This window comes from Hoplias malabaricus, chromosome 2 (genome assembly GCF_029633855.1).
Source record: "Hoplias malabaricus isolate fHopMal1 chromosome 2, fHopMal1.hap1, whole genome shotgun sequence".
Lineage (NCBI taxonomy): Eukaryota > Metazoa > Chordata > Actinopteri > Characiformes > Erythrinidae > Hoplias > Hoplias malabaricus.
In genome coordinates, this window is record NC_089801.1 from 47,783,512 (window position 1) to 47,798,569 (window position 15,058).

The window sequence follows — 15,058 nt, forward strand, 5'->3', positions numbered from 1 at the left end:
GCATTTCGAGGAGGAAACGCGAGATGTTGCGCCGCCTAAACCCCCGCCCCCCGATCCGCATCTTTTCCGCTTAAAGCGAGGTCCTCGATACGGTAAACCCGCGTGGGTCACTAGGCGACGCTTATGGTGAAGGAGTTTACTGCTAAGCTGTCGGTAGTGGGATGTTAAGAGAGCACTCTCCCACAGCAGTTTACATTGGACTCTATGGAGCTGTGTAGGCCGTGAAAGGAAAACGGGGTCAAAGGTCATGAAGCGGGTGGGCTATCGGCCCATAGTTTCACGTGCTGGGACCGTGGACCCTCGGGTCTGCCCGTTTGAGTTCTGGTGTCTCTAGCTCGAAAACTGACCGTGTGACAGCAGTTTTAAAGTTTGACAAAAGTTTATGGACATTTTTCCATTCATTCCTATGGGAGTAAAGATGAATCTTCAAATGCTTCCTGTGCGAAAACTATGTAACTTTTCCAAAAGCTGTATACAAGCCCGCATCCCACAGGGAAGCTCTACGAAACAAACTTTGAACGGAGTCGATATCTCGAAAACTGTGGGCGGAGTTAACCGGACAAGAATGAACGATCCTCAGAATGAAGGGCAGCAAACGTAACACTAGAGGTCTGCATTTCCAGGAGGAAACGCGAGATGTTGCGCCGCCGAAACCCCCGTCCCCCGATCCGCGTCTTTCCCGCTTAAAGCGAGGTCCTCGATACGGTAAACCCGCGTGGGTCACTAGGCGACGCTTATGGTGAAAGAGTTTACTGCTAAGCTGTCGGTAGTGGGATGTTAATAGAGCACTGTCCCACAGCAGTTTACATTGGACTCTATGGAGCTGTGTAGGCCGTGAATGGAAAACGGGGTCAAAGGTCATGAAGCGGGTGGCCTATCGGCCCATAATTTTACGTGGTGGGACCGTGGACTCTCGGGTCTGACCGTTTGAGTTCTGGTGTCTCTAGCTCGAAAACTGACCGTGTGACAGCAGTTTGAAAGTTTGACAAAAGTTTATGGACATTTTTCCATTCATTCCTATGGGAGTAAAGATGAATCTTCAAATGCTTCCTGTGCGAAAACTATGTAACTTTTCCAAAAGCTGTATACAAGCCCGCATCCCACAGGGAAGCTCTACGAAACAAACTTTGAACGGAGTCGATATCTCGAAAACTGTGGGCGGAGTTAACCGGACAAGAATGAACGATCCTCAGAATGAAGGGCAGCAAACGTAACACTAGAGGTCTGCATTTCCAGGAGGAAACGCGAGATGTTGCGCCGCCTAAACCCCTGCCCCCCGATCCGCGTCTTTCCCGCTTAAAGCGAGGTCCTCGATACGGTAAACCCGCGTGGGTCACTAGGCGACGCTTATGGTGAAGGAGTTTACTGCTAAGCTGTCGGTAGTGGGATGTTAAGAGAGCACTCTCCCACAGCAGTTTACATTGGACTCTATGGAGCTCTGTAGGCCGTGAATGGAAAACGGGGTCAAAGGTCATGAAGCGGGTGGCCTATCGGCCCATAATTTTACGTGGTGGGACCGTGGACTGTCGGGTCTGCCCGTTTGAATTCTGGTGTCTGTAGCTCGAAAACTGACCGTGTGACAGTAGTTTGAAAGTTTGACAAAAGTTTATGGACATTTTTCCATTCATTCCTATGGGAGAAAACACGAAACTTCAAATGCTTACTGTGCGAAAACTATGCAACTTTTCCAAAAGCTGTATACAAGCCCGCATCCCACAGGGAAGCTCTACGAATGAAACTTTGAACGGAGTCGATATCTCGAAAACTGTGGGCGGAGTTAACCGGACAAGAATGAACGATCCTCAGAATGAAGGGCAGCAAACGTAACACTAGAGGTCTGCATTTCCAGGAGGAAACGCGAGATGTTGCGCCGCCTAAACCCCCTTCCCCCGATCCGCGTCTTTCCCGCTTAAAGCGAGGTCCTCGATACGGTAAACCCGCGTGGGTCACTAGGCGACGCTTATGGTGAAGGAGTTTACTGCTAAGCTGTCGGTAGTGGGATGTTAAGAGAGCACTCTCCCACAGCAGTTTACATTGGACTCTATGGCGCTCTGTAGGCCGTGAATGGAAAACGGGGTCAAAGGTCATGAAGCGGGTGGGCTATCGGCCCATAATTTCACGTGGCGGGACCGTGGACTCTCGGGTCTGCCCGTTTGAATTCTGGTGTCTGTAGCTCGAAAACTGAGCGTGTGAAAGCAGTTTGAAAGTTTGACAAAAGTTTATGGACATTTTTCCATTCATTCCTATAGGAGAAAAGATGAAACTTCAAAGGCTTACTGTGCAAAAACTATGCAACTTTTCCAAAAGCTGTATACAAGCCCGCATCCCACAGGGCAGCTCTACGAAACAAACTTTGAACGGAGTCGATATCTCGAAAACTGTGGGCGGAGTTAACCGGACAAGAATGAACGATCCTCAGAATGAAGGGCAGCAAACGTAACACTAGAGGTCTGCATTTCCAGGAGGAAACGCGAGATGTTGCGCCGCCTAAACCCCTGCCCCCCGATCCGCGTCTTTCCCGCTTAAAGCGAGGTCCTCGATACGGTAAACCCGCGTGGGTCACTAGGCGACGCTTATGGTGAAGGAGTTTACTGCTAAGCTGTTGGTAGTGGGATGTTAAGAGAGCAGTCACCCACAGCAGTTTACATTGGACTCTATGGAGCTGTGTAGGCCGTGAATGGAAAACGGGGTCAAAGGTCATGAAGCGGGTGGGCTATCGGCCCATAGTTTCACGTGCTGGGACCGTGGACCCTCGGGTCTGCCCGTTTGAGTTCTGGTGTCTCTAGCTCGAAAACTGACCGTGTGACAGCAGTTTGAAAGTTTGACAAAAGTTTATGGAAATTTTTCCATTCATTCCTATGGGACAAAAGGTGAAACTTCAAACGCTTACTGTGCGAAAACTATGTAACTTTTCCAAAAGCTGTATACAAGCCCGCATCCCACAGGGAAGCTCTACGAAACAAACTTTGAACGGAGTCGATATCTCGAAAACTGTGGGCGGAGTTAACCGGACAAGAATGAACGATCCTCAGAATGAAGGGCAGCAAACGTAACACTAGAGGTCTGCATTTCCAGGAGGAAACGCGAGATGTTGCGCCGCCTAAACCCCTGCCCCCCGATCCGCGTCTTTCCCGCTTAAAGCGAGGTCCTCGACACGGTAAACCCGCGTGGGTCACTAGGCGACGCTTATGGTGAAGGAGTTTACTGCTAAGCTGTTGGTAGTGGGATGTTAAGAGAGCACTGTCCCACAGCAGTTTACATTGGACTATGTGGAGCTGTGTAGGCCGTGAATGGAAAACGGGGTCAAAGGTCATGAAGCGGGTGGGCTATCGGCCCATAATTTCACGTGGTGGGACCTTGGACTCTCGGGTCTGCCCGTTTGAGTTCTGGTGTCTCTAGCTCGAAAACTGAGCGTGTGACAGCAGTTTGAAAGTTTGACAAAAGTTTATGGACATTTTTCCATTCATTCCTATGGGAGAAAAGATGAAACTTCAAATGCTTACTGTGCGAAAACTATGCAAATTTTCCAAAAGCTGTATACAAGCCCGCATCCCACAGGGAAGCTCTACGAATGAAACTTTGAACGGAGTCGATATCTCGAAAACTGTGGGCGGAGTTAACCGGACAAGAATGAACGATCCTCAGAATGAAGGGCAGCAAACGTAACACTAGAGGTCTGCATTTCCAGGAGGAAACGCGAGATGTTGCGCCGCCTAAACCCCCGTCCCCCGATCCGCGTCTTTCCCGCTTAAAGCGAGGTCCTCGATACGGTAAACCCGCGTGGGTCACTAGGCGACGCTTATGGTGAAGGAGTTTACTGCTAAGCTGTTGGTAGTGGGATGTTAAGAGAGCACTCTCCCACAGCAGTTTACATTGGACTCTATGGAGCTCAGTAGGGCGTGAATAGAAAACGATAAATTTTGAATTCCACCTTTAAAAACAATTCCACCTTAAGAAACCCAGAATTGTATTGAAATGTCCACATCACAGGCCAAAAGCAAAAAAAGATGGCCAATACATTTTAAATACCACCTTAATAAAAATTCCACCTTAAGAAACCCACAGTTGTATTGACACGTCCACCTTTAAAAATGACCACTTTAAATAAAGCTTAAAATGTCGAAAAGACAGCCAGTATATTGTGAATGAGGTATTCTTTAAAAATTCCACCTTAAGAAACCCTGGATAATTAAGACGTCCCCCTTAAAAATGACCTTTAAAGTGTTACAGACTGCCTGTGTATTTCTGTGGCCCTCACAGCTCTTCCCCTCAGTCTCTGCCTCTGCCCCTCCCCCTCCCCCCTCTGTCTCTCTCACACGCATGCTCACAGAATACAACTGACAGACTCATGATTCAATGAATTTCGACCGGGGAGCACCCTCCAAAAAATCACCCGTAGCTCGAAAACTTTTCCCAACCAAAATTGAACGAAGCATACCGTAGCGACAAGGAGAGTCTTGTGCTCGAGATGGTGTAAAAATTTTTGCACTTTGAGCGAGATTTGATGGTGTAATTACGAGTTAAAAACAGGCAAAGTTTTGAAAATCTGCGTGCCGACCCGCTCTTAAAATACATTGAGCTCTATGGGAGGAAAACCCTCCCAAGTGTCAAACAAAAATTCATAACTCAAGAACGGTATTCTCAAACGGTCTGAAACTTACAAGTTTGAGAAAGGGGAAATTTCTCTACCATTTAAAATTTAAATGAAGTCTGTAGGTGAAAGTATAAGGAAGTTATGGTGAAATGTTCGGCAGAAAATTGAAAAAGAAAAAAAATAATTTCAATGGGTTCCTATGGGAGCGTACCCACCCTCCGAACAAATGCTTATAGCTCGGAAAGTTTTCCTCACATCACTTAACCGTATATACCGTTGCGACAAGGAGAGTCTGGGGATCGATATGGTATAAAAAATTTGCAGATTAAGTGAGAATTGAGCATGTTATGACGAGTTAAAAACAGGAGAAAATTTTAGAAACCGCACTCTGAGCTGCTCCAAAAATACATTGAACCCTATGGGAGCCGAAACCGTCCCTAGTGCCGAACAAAAATTCATAACTCAAAAACCGTATTTTCAATAATGTTCAAATTTAGAGGTCTCAGAAAGGACAAGTTTCTCTACCATTTAAAATTTAAATGAAGTTTCTAGGTGAAACTATGAGGAAGTTATGGCGATTTGTTCGGCTGAAAAGTGAAAAAACGGCTTTTTGCCACTGAAACTACAGTGGATGACATCACCCCCACTCTAAGAGCCTCCCATTGAAATGAATGGAGGGATTTTGAAGGAGGAAAAGAAAGGGAAGGATGAGTGCAAAAATTCCGAAAACGGAAGTGATGGGAGCCGGTACGCCCGGGTCCGACCGTCTGAAATCCCGTGTCCGTAGCTTGAAAAATGACCGAGTTAGAGCACTTTGAAAATTAATTCCATAGAAATGACTGGGGAAAAACAGAGCGAAAAACGAGTGTAGCGGACGAACGAGTGCGGGTATCGGAAAGCTGTATACAAGCCCACATCGTCGCTATAGGACGCACGATTTCCAGGTGGAACGGAGTCGATAGCTCGAAAGCTGCGGGACTAGTTAAGCGGACAAGGAAACGCGGAATAATAAAAATAATAATAAAAATAATAATAATATGACTTACGGATAACAATATATTGCGCCGCTGCTTAAAGCAGCAGGCGCAACATAACTAGAGGTCTGCATTTCCAGGAGGAAACGCGAGATGTTGCGCCGCCTAAACCCCCTTCCCCCGATCCGCGTCTTTCCCGCTTAAAGCGAGGTCCTCGATACGGTAAACCCGCGTGGGTCACTAGGCGACGCTTATGGTGAAGGAGTTTACTGCTAAGCTGTCGGTAGTGGGATGTTAAGAGAGCACTCTCCCACAGCAGTTTACATTGGACTCTATGGAGCTCTGTAGGCCGTGAATGGAAAACGGGGTCAAAGGTCATGAAGCGGGTGGGCTATCGGCCTATAGTTTCACGTGGTGGGACCGTGGACCCTCGGGTCTGCCCGTTTGAGTTCTGGTGTCTCTAGCTCGAAAACTGACCGTGTGACAGCAGTTTGAAAGTTTGACAAAAGTTTATGGACATTTTTCCATTCATTCCTATGGGAGTAAAGATGAAACTTCAAATGCTTACTGTGCGAAAACTATGTAACTTTTCCAAAAGCTGTATACAAGCCCGCATCCCACAGGGCAGCTCTACGAATGAAACTTTGAACGGAGTCGATATCTCGAAAACTGTGGGCGGAGTTAACCGGACAAGAACGAACGATCCTCAGAATGAAGGGCAGCAAACGTAACACTAGAGGTCTGCATTTCCAGGAGGAAACGCGAGATGTTGCGCCGCCTAAACCCCCGTCCCCCGATCCGCGTCTTTCCCGCTTAAAGCGAGGTCCTCGATACGGTAAACCCGCGTGGGTCACTAGGCGACGCTTATGGTGAAGGAGTTTACTGCTAAGCTGTCGGTAGTGGGATGTTAAGAGAGCACTCTCCCACAGCAGTTTACATTGGACTCTATGGAGCTCTGTAGGCCGTGAATGGAAAACGGGGTCAAAGGTCATGAAGCGGGTGGGCTATCGGCCCATAAATTCACGTGGTGGGACCGTGGACTCTCGGGTCTGCCCGTTTGAATTCTGGTGTCTCTAGCTCGAAAACTGACCGTGTGACAGCAGTTTGAAAGTTTGACAAAAGTTTATGGACATTTTTCCATTCATTCCTATGGGAGTAAAGATGAAACTTCAAATGCTTCCTGTGCGAAAACTATGCAACTTTTCCAAAAGCTGTATACAAGCCCGCATCCCACAGGGCAGCTCTACGAAACAAACTTTGAACGGAGTCGATATCTCGAAAACTGTGGGCGGAGTTAACCGGACAAGAACGAACGATCCTCAGAATGAAGGGCAGCAAACGTAACACTAGAGGTCTGCATTTCCAGGAGGAAACGCGAGATGTTGCGCCGCCTAAACCCCCGTCCCCCGATCCGCGTCTTTCCCGCTTAAAGCGAGGTCCTCGATACGGTAAACCCGCGTGGGTCACTAGGCGACGCTTATGGTGAAGGAGTTTACTGCTAAGCTGTCGGTAGTGGGATGTTAAGAGAGCACTCTCCCACAGCAGTTTACATTGGACTCTATGGAGCTCTGTAGGCCGTGAAAGGAAAACGGGGTCAAAGGTCATGAAGCGGGTGGGCTATCGGCCCATAAATTCACGTGGTGGGACCGTGGACTCTCGGGTGGGCCCATTTGAATTCTGGTGTCTGTAGCTCGAAAACTGACCGTGTGACAGCAGTTTTAATATTTGACAAAAGTTTATGGACATTTTTCCATTCATTCCTATGGGAGTAAAGATGAAAGTTAAAATGCTTACTGTGCGAAAACTATGTAACTTTTCCAAAAGCTGTATACAAGCCCGCATCCCACAGGGCAGCTCTACGAAACAAACTTTGAACGGAGTCGATATCTCGAAAACTGTGGGCGGAGTTAACCGGACAAGAACGAACGATCCTCAGAATGAAGGGCAGCAAACGTAACACTAGAGGTCTGCATTTCCAGGAGGAAACGCGAGATGTTGCGCCGCCTAAACCCCCGCCCCCCGATCCGCGTCTTTCCCGCTTAAAGCGAGGTCCTCGATACGGTAAACCCACGTGGGTCACTAGGCGACGCTTATGGTGAAGGAGTTTACTGCTAAGCTGTTGGTAGTGGGATGTTAAGAGAGCAGTCTCCCACAGCAGTTTACATTGGACTCTATGGAGCTCTGTAGGTCGTGAATGGAAAACGGGGTCAAAGGTCATGAAGCGGGTGGGCTATCGGCCTATAATTTCAGGTGGTGGGACCGTGGACCCTCGGGTCTGACCGTTTGAATTCTGGTGTCTGTAGCTCGAAAAATGACCGTGTGACAGCAATTTGAAAGTTTGACAAAAGTTTATGGACATTTTTCCATTCATTCCTATGAGAGAAAAGATGAAACTTCAAATGCTTACTGTGCGAAAACTATGCAACTTTTCCAAAAGCTGTATACAAGCCCGCATCCCACAGGGAAGCTCTACGAATGAAACTTTGAACGGAGTCGATATCTCGAAAACTGTGGGCGGAGTTAACCGGACAAGAACGAACGATCCTCAGAATGAAGGGCAGCAAACGTAACACTAGAGGTCTGCATTTCGAGGAGGAAACGCGAGATGTTGCGCCGCCTAAACCCCCGTCCCCCGATCCGCGTCTTTACCGCTTAAAGCGAGGTCCTCGGTACGGTAAACCCGCGTGGGTCACTAGGCGACGCTTATGGTGAAGGAGTTTACTGCTAAGCTGTTGGTAGGTGGATGTTAAGAGAGCACTCTCCCACAGCAGTTTACATTGGACTCTATGGAGCTCAGTAGGGTGTGAATAGAAAACAATACATTCTGAATTCCACCTTTAAAAACAATTCCACCTTAAGAAACCCAGAATTGTATTGAAATGTCCACATCACAGGCCAAAAGAGTCTTAAAAGCAAAAAAAGATGGCCAATACATTTTAAATACCACCTTAATAAAAATTCCACCTTAAGAAACCCACAGTTGTATTGACACGTCCACCTTTAAAAATGACCACTTGAAATAAAGCTTAAAATGTCGAAAAGACAGGCAGTATATTGTGAATGAGGTATTCTTAAAAAATTCCACCTTAAGAAACCCTGGATAATTAAGACGTCCCCCTTAAAAATGACCTTTAAAGTGTTACAGACTGCCTGTGTATTTCTGTGGCCCTCACACCTCTCCCCCTCAGTGTGTGCCTCTGCCCCTCCCCCTCCCCCCTCTCTGTCTCTCTCACACGCACGCTCACAGAATACAACTGACAGACTCATGATTCAATGAATTTCGACCGGGGAGCACCCTCCAAAAAATCACCCGTAGCTCGAAAACTTTTCCCAACCAAAATTGAACGAAGCATACCGTAGCGACAAGGAGAGTCTTGTGCTCGAGATGGTGTAAAAATTTTTTCAGTTTGAGCGAGAATTGATGGTGTAAAGATGAGTTAAAAAAGGGCAAATTTGAGAAAATTTGGCTTTCTGAAAATACATTGAACTCTATGGGAGCCGAAACGTCCTACTGCCAAACAAATCTTCATAACTCCAGAACCGTATCTTCAAATGATTTAAAATCTACATATTTAAGAAAGGGGAAGTTTCTCTACCATTTGAAAGTAAAATGAAGTCTGTAGGTGAAAGTATAAGGAAGTTATGGCAAAATGTTCGGCTAAAAGTTGAATATCGAAAAAGGACAGGCATATTCATTTCAATGTATTCCTATGGGAGCGTACCCACCCTCCGAACAAATGCTTATAGCTCAGAAAAGATATCCCAAATGGCTAAACTGCATATACCGTTGCGACAAGGAGAGTCCAAGGAAGAAGCTGGTATAAAAAATTAGCAGTTTGAGCGAGAATTGACCATGTTATGACGAGTTAAAAACAGGAGAAAAATTTAGAAACCGCACTCTGAGCCGCTCCAAAAATACATTGAACTCTATGGGAGCCAAAACCCTCCCTAGTGCCGAACAAAAATTCATAACTCAAAAACCGTATTATCGATTACGTTCAAATTTACAAATGCTAGAAAGGACAAGTTTCTCTATCATTTATAATTTAAATGAAGTTTTTAGGTGAAAGTATGAGAACGTTATGGTGAATTGTTCGGGTGAAAAGTGAAAAAACGGTTTTGGCCAGTGAACCCAGAGTGTCTATGATGTCACCCACTCTAAATGTCTTCCATACAAGTGAATGGAGGGATATTCAAGGAGGAATAGAAAGAGAGGGATGAGTGCGAGAGGTCCGAAAACGGAAGTGACGGGTCACGGTGCGCCCGGGTCCGACCGTCTGAAATCTCGTGTCCGTAGCTTGAAAATTGACCGAGTTAGAGCAGTTCGAAAATTAATTCCATAGAAATGACTGGGGAAAAACAGAGCGAAAAACGAGTGTAGCGGACGAACGAGTGCGGGTATCGGAAAGCTGTATACAAGCCCACATCGTCGCTATAGGACGCACGAATTCCAGGTGGAACGGAGTCGATAGCTCAAAAGCTGCGGGACTAGTTAAGCGGACAAGGAAACGCGGAATAATAAAAATAATAATAAAAATAATAATAATATGACTTACGGATAACAATATATCGCGCCGCTGCTTACAGCAGCAGGCGCAACATAACTAGAGGTCTGCATTTCCAGGAGGAAACGCGAGATGTTGCGCCGCCTAAACCCCCGTCCCCCGATCCGCGTCTTTCCCGCTTAAAGCGAGGTCCTCGATACGGTAAACCCGCGTGGGTCACTAGGCGACGCTTATGGTGAAGGAGTTTACTGCTAAGCTGTCGGTAGTGGGATGTTAAGAGAGCACTCTCCCACAGCAGTTTACATTGGACACTATGGAGCTCAGTAGGGTGTGAATAGAAAACGATACATTTTGAATTCCACCTTTAAAAACAATTCCACCTTAAGAAACCCAGAATTGTATTGAAATGTCCACATCACAGGCCAAAAGAGTCTTAAAAGCAAAAAAAGATGGCCAATACATTTTAAATACCACCTTAATAAAAATTCCACCTTAAGAAACCCACAGTTGTATTGACACGTCCACCTTTAAAAATGACCACTTTAAATAAAGCTTAAAATGTCGAAAAGACAGGCAGTATATTGTGAATGAGGTATTCTTAAAAAATTCCACCTTAAGAAACCCTGGATAATTAAGATGTCCCCCTTAAAAATGACCTTTAAAGTGTTACAGACTGCCTGTGTATTTCTGTGGCCCTCACAGCTCTTCCCCTCAGTCTCTGCCTCTGCCCCTCCCCCTCCCCCCTCTGTCTCTCACACGCACGCTCACAGAATACAACTGACAGACTCATGATTCAATGAATTTCGACCGGTGGCGCACCTTCCAAAAAACCTCAAATATCTCAAAAACTTTTCCAGGTCCAAAAATGAACGAAGCATACCGTAGCGACAAGGAGAGTCTGGTGCTCGAGATGGTGTAAAAATTTTTGCACTTTGAGCGAGATTTGATGGTGTAATTACGAGTTAAAAACAGGCAAAGTTTTGAAAATCTGCGTGCCGAGCCGCTCTTAAAATACATTGAGCTCTATGGGAGGAAAACCCTCCCAAGTGTGGAACAAAAATTCATAACTCAAGAACGGTATTCTCAAACGGTCTGAAACTTACAAGTGTGAGAAAGGGGAAATTTCTCTACCATTTAAAGTTTAAATGAAGTCTGTAGGTGAAAGTATAAGGAAGTTATGGTGAAATGTTCGGCAGAAAATTGAAAAAGAAAAAAAATAATTTCAATGGGTTCCTATGGGAGCGTACCCACCCTCCGAACAAATGCTTATAGCTCGGAAAGTTTTCCTCACATCACTTAACCGTATATACCGTTGCGACAAGGAGAGTCTGGGGATCGATATGGTATAAAAAATTTGCAGATTAAGTGAGAATTGAGCATGTTATGACGAGTTAAAAACAGGAGAAAATTTTAGAAACCGCACTCTGAGCTGCTCCAAAAATACATTGAACCCTATGGGAGCCGAAACCCTCCCTAGTGCCGAACAAAAATTCATAACTCAAAAACCGTATTTTCAATAATGTTCAAATTTAGAGGTCTTAGAAAGGACAAGTTTCTCTACCATTTAAAATTTAAATGAAGTTTCTAGGTGAAAGTATGAGGAAGTTATGGCAATTTGTTCGGCTGAAAAGTGAAAAACCCGTTTTCTGAGAAGGAATCTACAGTGTATGATGTCACCCACTCTAAGAGCCTCCCATTGAAATGAATGGAGGGATTTTGAAGGAGTGATAGAAAGGGAAGGATGAGTGCAAAAATTCCGAAAACGGAAGTGATGGGAGCCGGTACGCCCGGGTCCGACCGTCTGAAATCCCGTGTCCGTAGCTTGAAAAATGACCGAGTTAGAGCACTTTGAAAATTAATTCCATAGAAATGACTGGGGAAAAACGGAGCGATAAACGAGTGTAGCGGACGAACGAGTGCGGGTATCGGAAAGCTGTATACAAGCCCACATCGTCGCTATAGGACGCACGATTTCCAGGTGGAACGGAGTCGATAGCTCGAAAGCTGCGGGACTAGTTAGGCGGACAAGGAAACGCGGAATAATAAGAATAAAAATAATAATAATATGACTTAAGAAGAACAATATATTGCGCCGCTGCTTAAAGCAGCAGGCGCAACATAACTAGAGGTCTGCATTTCCAGGAGGAAACGCGAGATGTTGCGCCGCCTAAACCCCTGCCCCCCGATCCGCGTCTTTCCCGCTTAAAGCGAGGTCCTCGACACGGTAAACCCGCGTGGGTCACTAGGCGACGCTTATGGTGAAGGAGTTTACTGCTAAGCTGTTGGTAGTGGGATGTTAAGAGAGCACTGTCCCACAGCAGTTTACATTGGACTATGTGGAGCTGTGTAGGCCGTGAATGGAAAACGGGGTCAAAGGTCATGAAGCGGGTGGGCTATCGGCCCATAATTTCACGTGGTGGGACCTTGGACTCTCGGGTCTGCCCGTTTGAGTTCTGGTGTCTCTAGCTCGAAAACTGAGCGTGTGACAGCAGTTTGAAAGTTTGACAAAAGTTTATGGACATTTTTCCATTCATTCCTATGGGAGAAAACACGAAACTTCAAATGCTTACTGTGCTAAAACTATGCAACTTTTCCAAAAGCTGTATACAAGCCCGCATCCCACAGGGAAGCTCTACGAATGAAACTTTGAACGGAGTCGATATCTCGAAAACTGTGGGCGGAGTTAACCGGACAAGAATGAACGATCCTCAGAATGAAGGGCAGCAAACGTAACACTAGAGGTCTGCATTTCCAGGAGGAAACGCGAGATGTTGCGCCGCCTAAACCCCTGCCCCCCGATCCGCGTCTTTACCGCTTAAAGCGAGGCCCTCGATACGGTAAACCCGCGTGGGTCACTAGGCGACGCTTATGGTGAAGGAGTTTACTGCTAAGCTGTTGGTAGGTGGATGTTAAGAGAGCACTCTCCCACAGCAGTTTACATTGGACTCTATGGAGCTCTGTAGGCCGTGAATAGAAAACGATACATTTTGAATTCCACCTTTAAAAACAATTCCACCTTAAGAAACCCAGAATTGTATTGAAATGTCCACATCACAGGCCAAAAGAGTCTTAAAAGCAAAAAAAGATGGCCAATACATTTTAAATACCACCTTAATAAAAATTCCACCTTAAGAAACCCACAGTTGTATTGACACGTCCACCTTTAAAAATGACCACTTGAAATAAAGCTTAAAATGTCGAAAAGACAGGCAGTATATTGTGAATGAGGTATTCTTAAAAAATTCCACCTTAAGAAACCCTGGATAATTAAGACGTCCCCCTTAAAAATGACCTTTAAAGTGTTACAGACTGCCTGTGTATTTCTGTGGCCCTCACAGCTCTTCCCCTCAGTCTCTGCTTCTGCCCCTCCCCCTCCCCCCTCTGTCTCTCTCACACGCACGCTCACAGAATACAACTGACAGACTCATGATTCAATGAATTTCGACCGGGGAGCACCCTCCAAAAAATCACCCGTAGCTCGAAAACTTTTCCCAACCAAAATTGAACGAAGCATACCGTAGCGACAAGGAGAGTCTTGTGCTCGAGATGGTGTAAAAATTTTTTCAGTTTGAGCGAGAATTGATGGTGTAAAGATGAGTTAAATAAGGGCAAATTTGAGAAAATTTGGCTTTCTGAAAATACATTGAACTCTATGGGAGCCGAAACGTCCTACTGCCAAACAAATCTTCATAACTCCAGAACCGTATCTTCAAATGATTTCAAATCTACATATTTTAGAAAGGGGAAGTTTCTCTACCATTTGAAAGTAAAATGAAGTCTGTAGGTGAAAGTATAAGGAAGTTATGGCAAAATGTTCGGCTAAAAGTTGAATATCGAAAAAGGACAGGCATATTCATTTCAATGTATTCCTATGGGAGCGTACCCACCCTCCGAACAAATGCTTATAGCTCAGAAAAGATATCCCAAATGGCTAAACTGCATATACCGTTGCGACAAGGAGAGTCCAAGGAAGAAGCTGGTATAAAAAATTAGCAGTTTGAGCGAGAATTGACCATGTTATGACGAGTTAAAAACAGGAGAAAAATTTAGAAACCGCACTCTGAGCCGCTCCAAAAATACATTGAACTCTATGGGAGCCAAAACCCTCCCTAGTGCCGAACAAAAATTCATAACTCAAAAACCGTATTATCGATTACGTTCAAATTTACAGATGCTAGAAAGGACAAGTTTCTCTATCATTTAAAATTTAAATGAAGTTTTTAGGTGAAAGTATGAGAACGTTATGGTGAATTGTTCGGCTGAAAAGTGAAAAAACGGTTTTGGCCAGTGAACCCAGAGTGTCTATGATGTCACCCACTCTAAATGTCTTCCATACAAGTGAATGGAGGGATATTCAAGGAGGAATAGAAAGAGAGGGATGAGTGCGAGAGGTCCGAAAACGGAAGTGACGGGTCACGGTGCGCCTGGGTCCGACCGTCTGAAATCTCGTGTCCATAGCTTGAAAATTGACCGAGTTAGAGCAGTTCGAAAATTAATTCCATAGAAATGACTGGGGAAAAACGGAGCGATAAACGAGTGTAGCGGACGAACGAGTGCGGGTATCGGAAAGCTGTATACAAGCCCACATCGTCGCTATAGGACGCACGATTTCCAGGTGGAACGGAGTCGATAGCTCGAAAGCTGCGGGACTAGTTAGGCGGACAAGGAAACGTGGAATAATAAGAAGAAGAAGAATAACTAGAGGTCTGCATTTCCAGGAGGAAACGCGAGATGTTGCGCCGCCTAAACCCCTGCCCCCCGATCCGCGTCTTTCCCGCTTAAAGTGAGGTCCTTGACACGGTAAACCCGAGTGGGTCACTAGGCGACGCTTATGGTGAAGGAGTTTACTGCTAAGCTGTTGGTAGTGGGATGTTAAGAGAGCACTCTCCCACAGCAGTTTACATTGGACTCTATGGAGCTCAGTAGGCCGTGAATGGAAAACGGGGTCAAAGGTCATGAAGCGGGTGGGCTATCGGCCCATAATT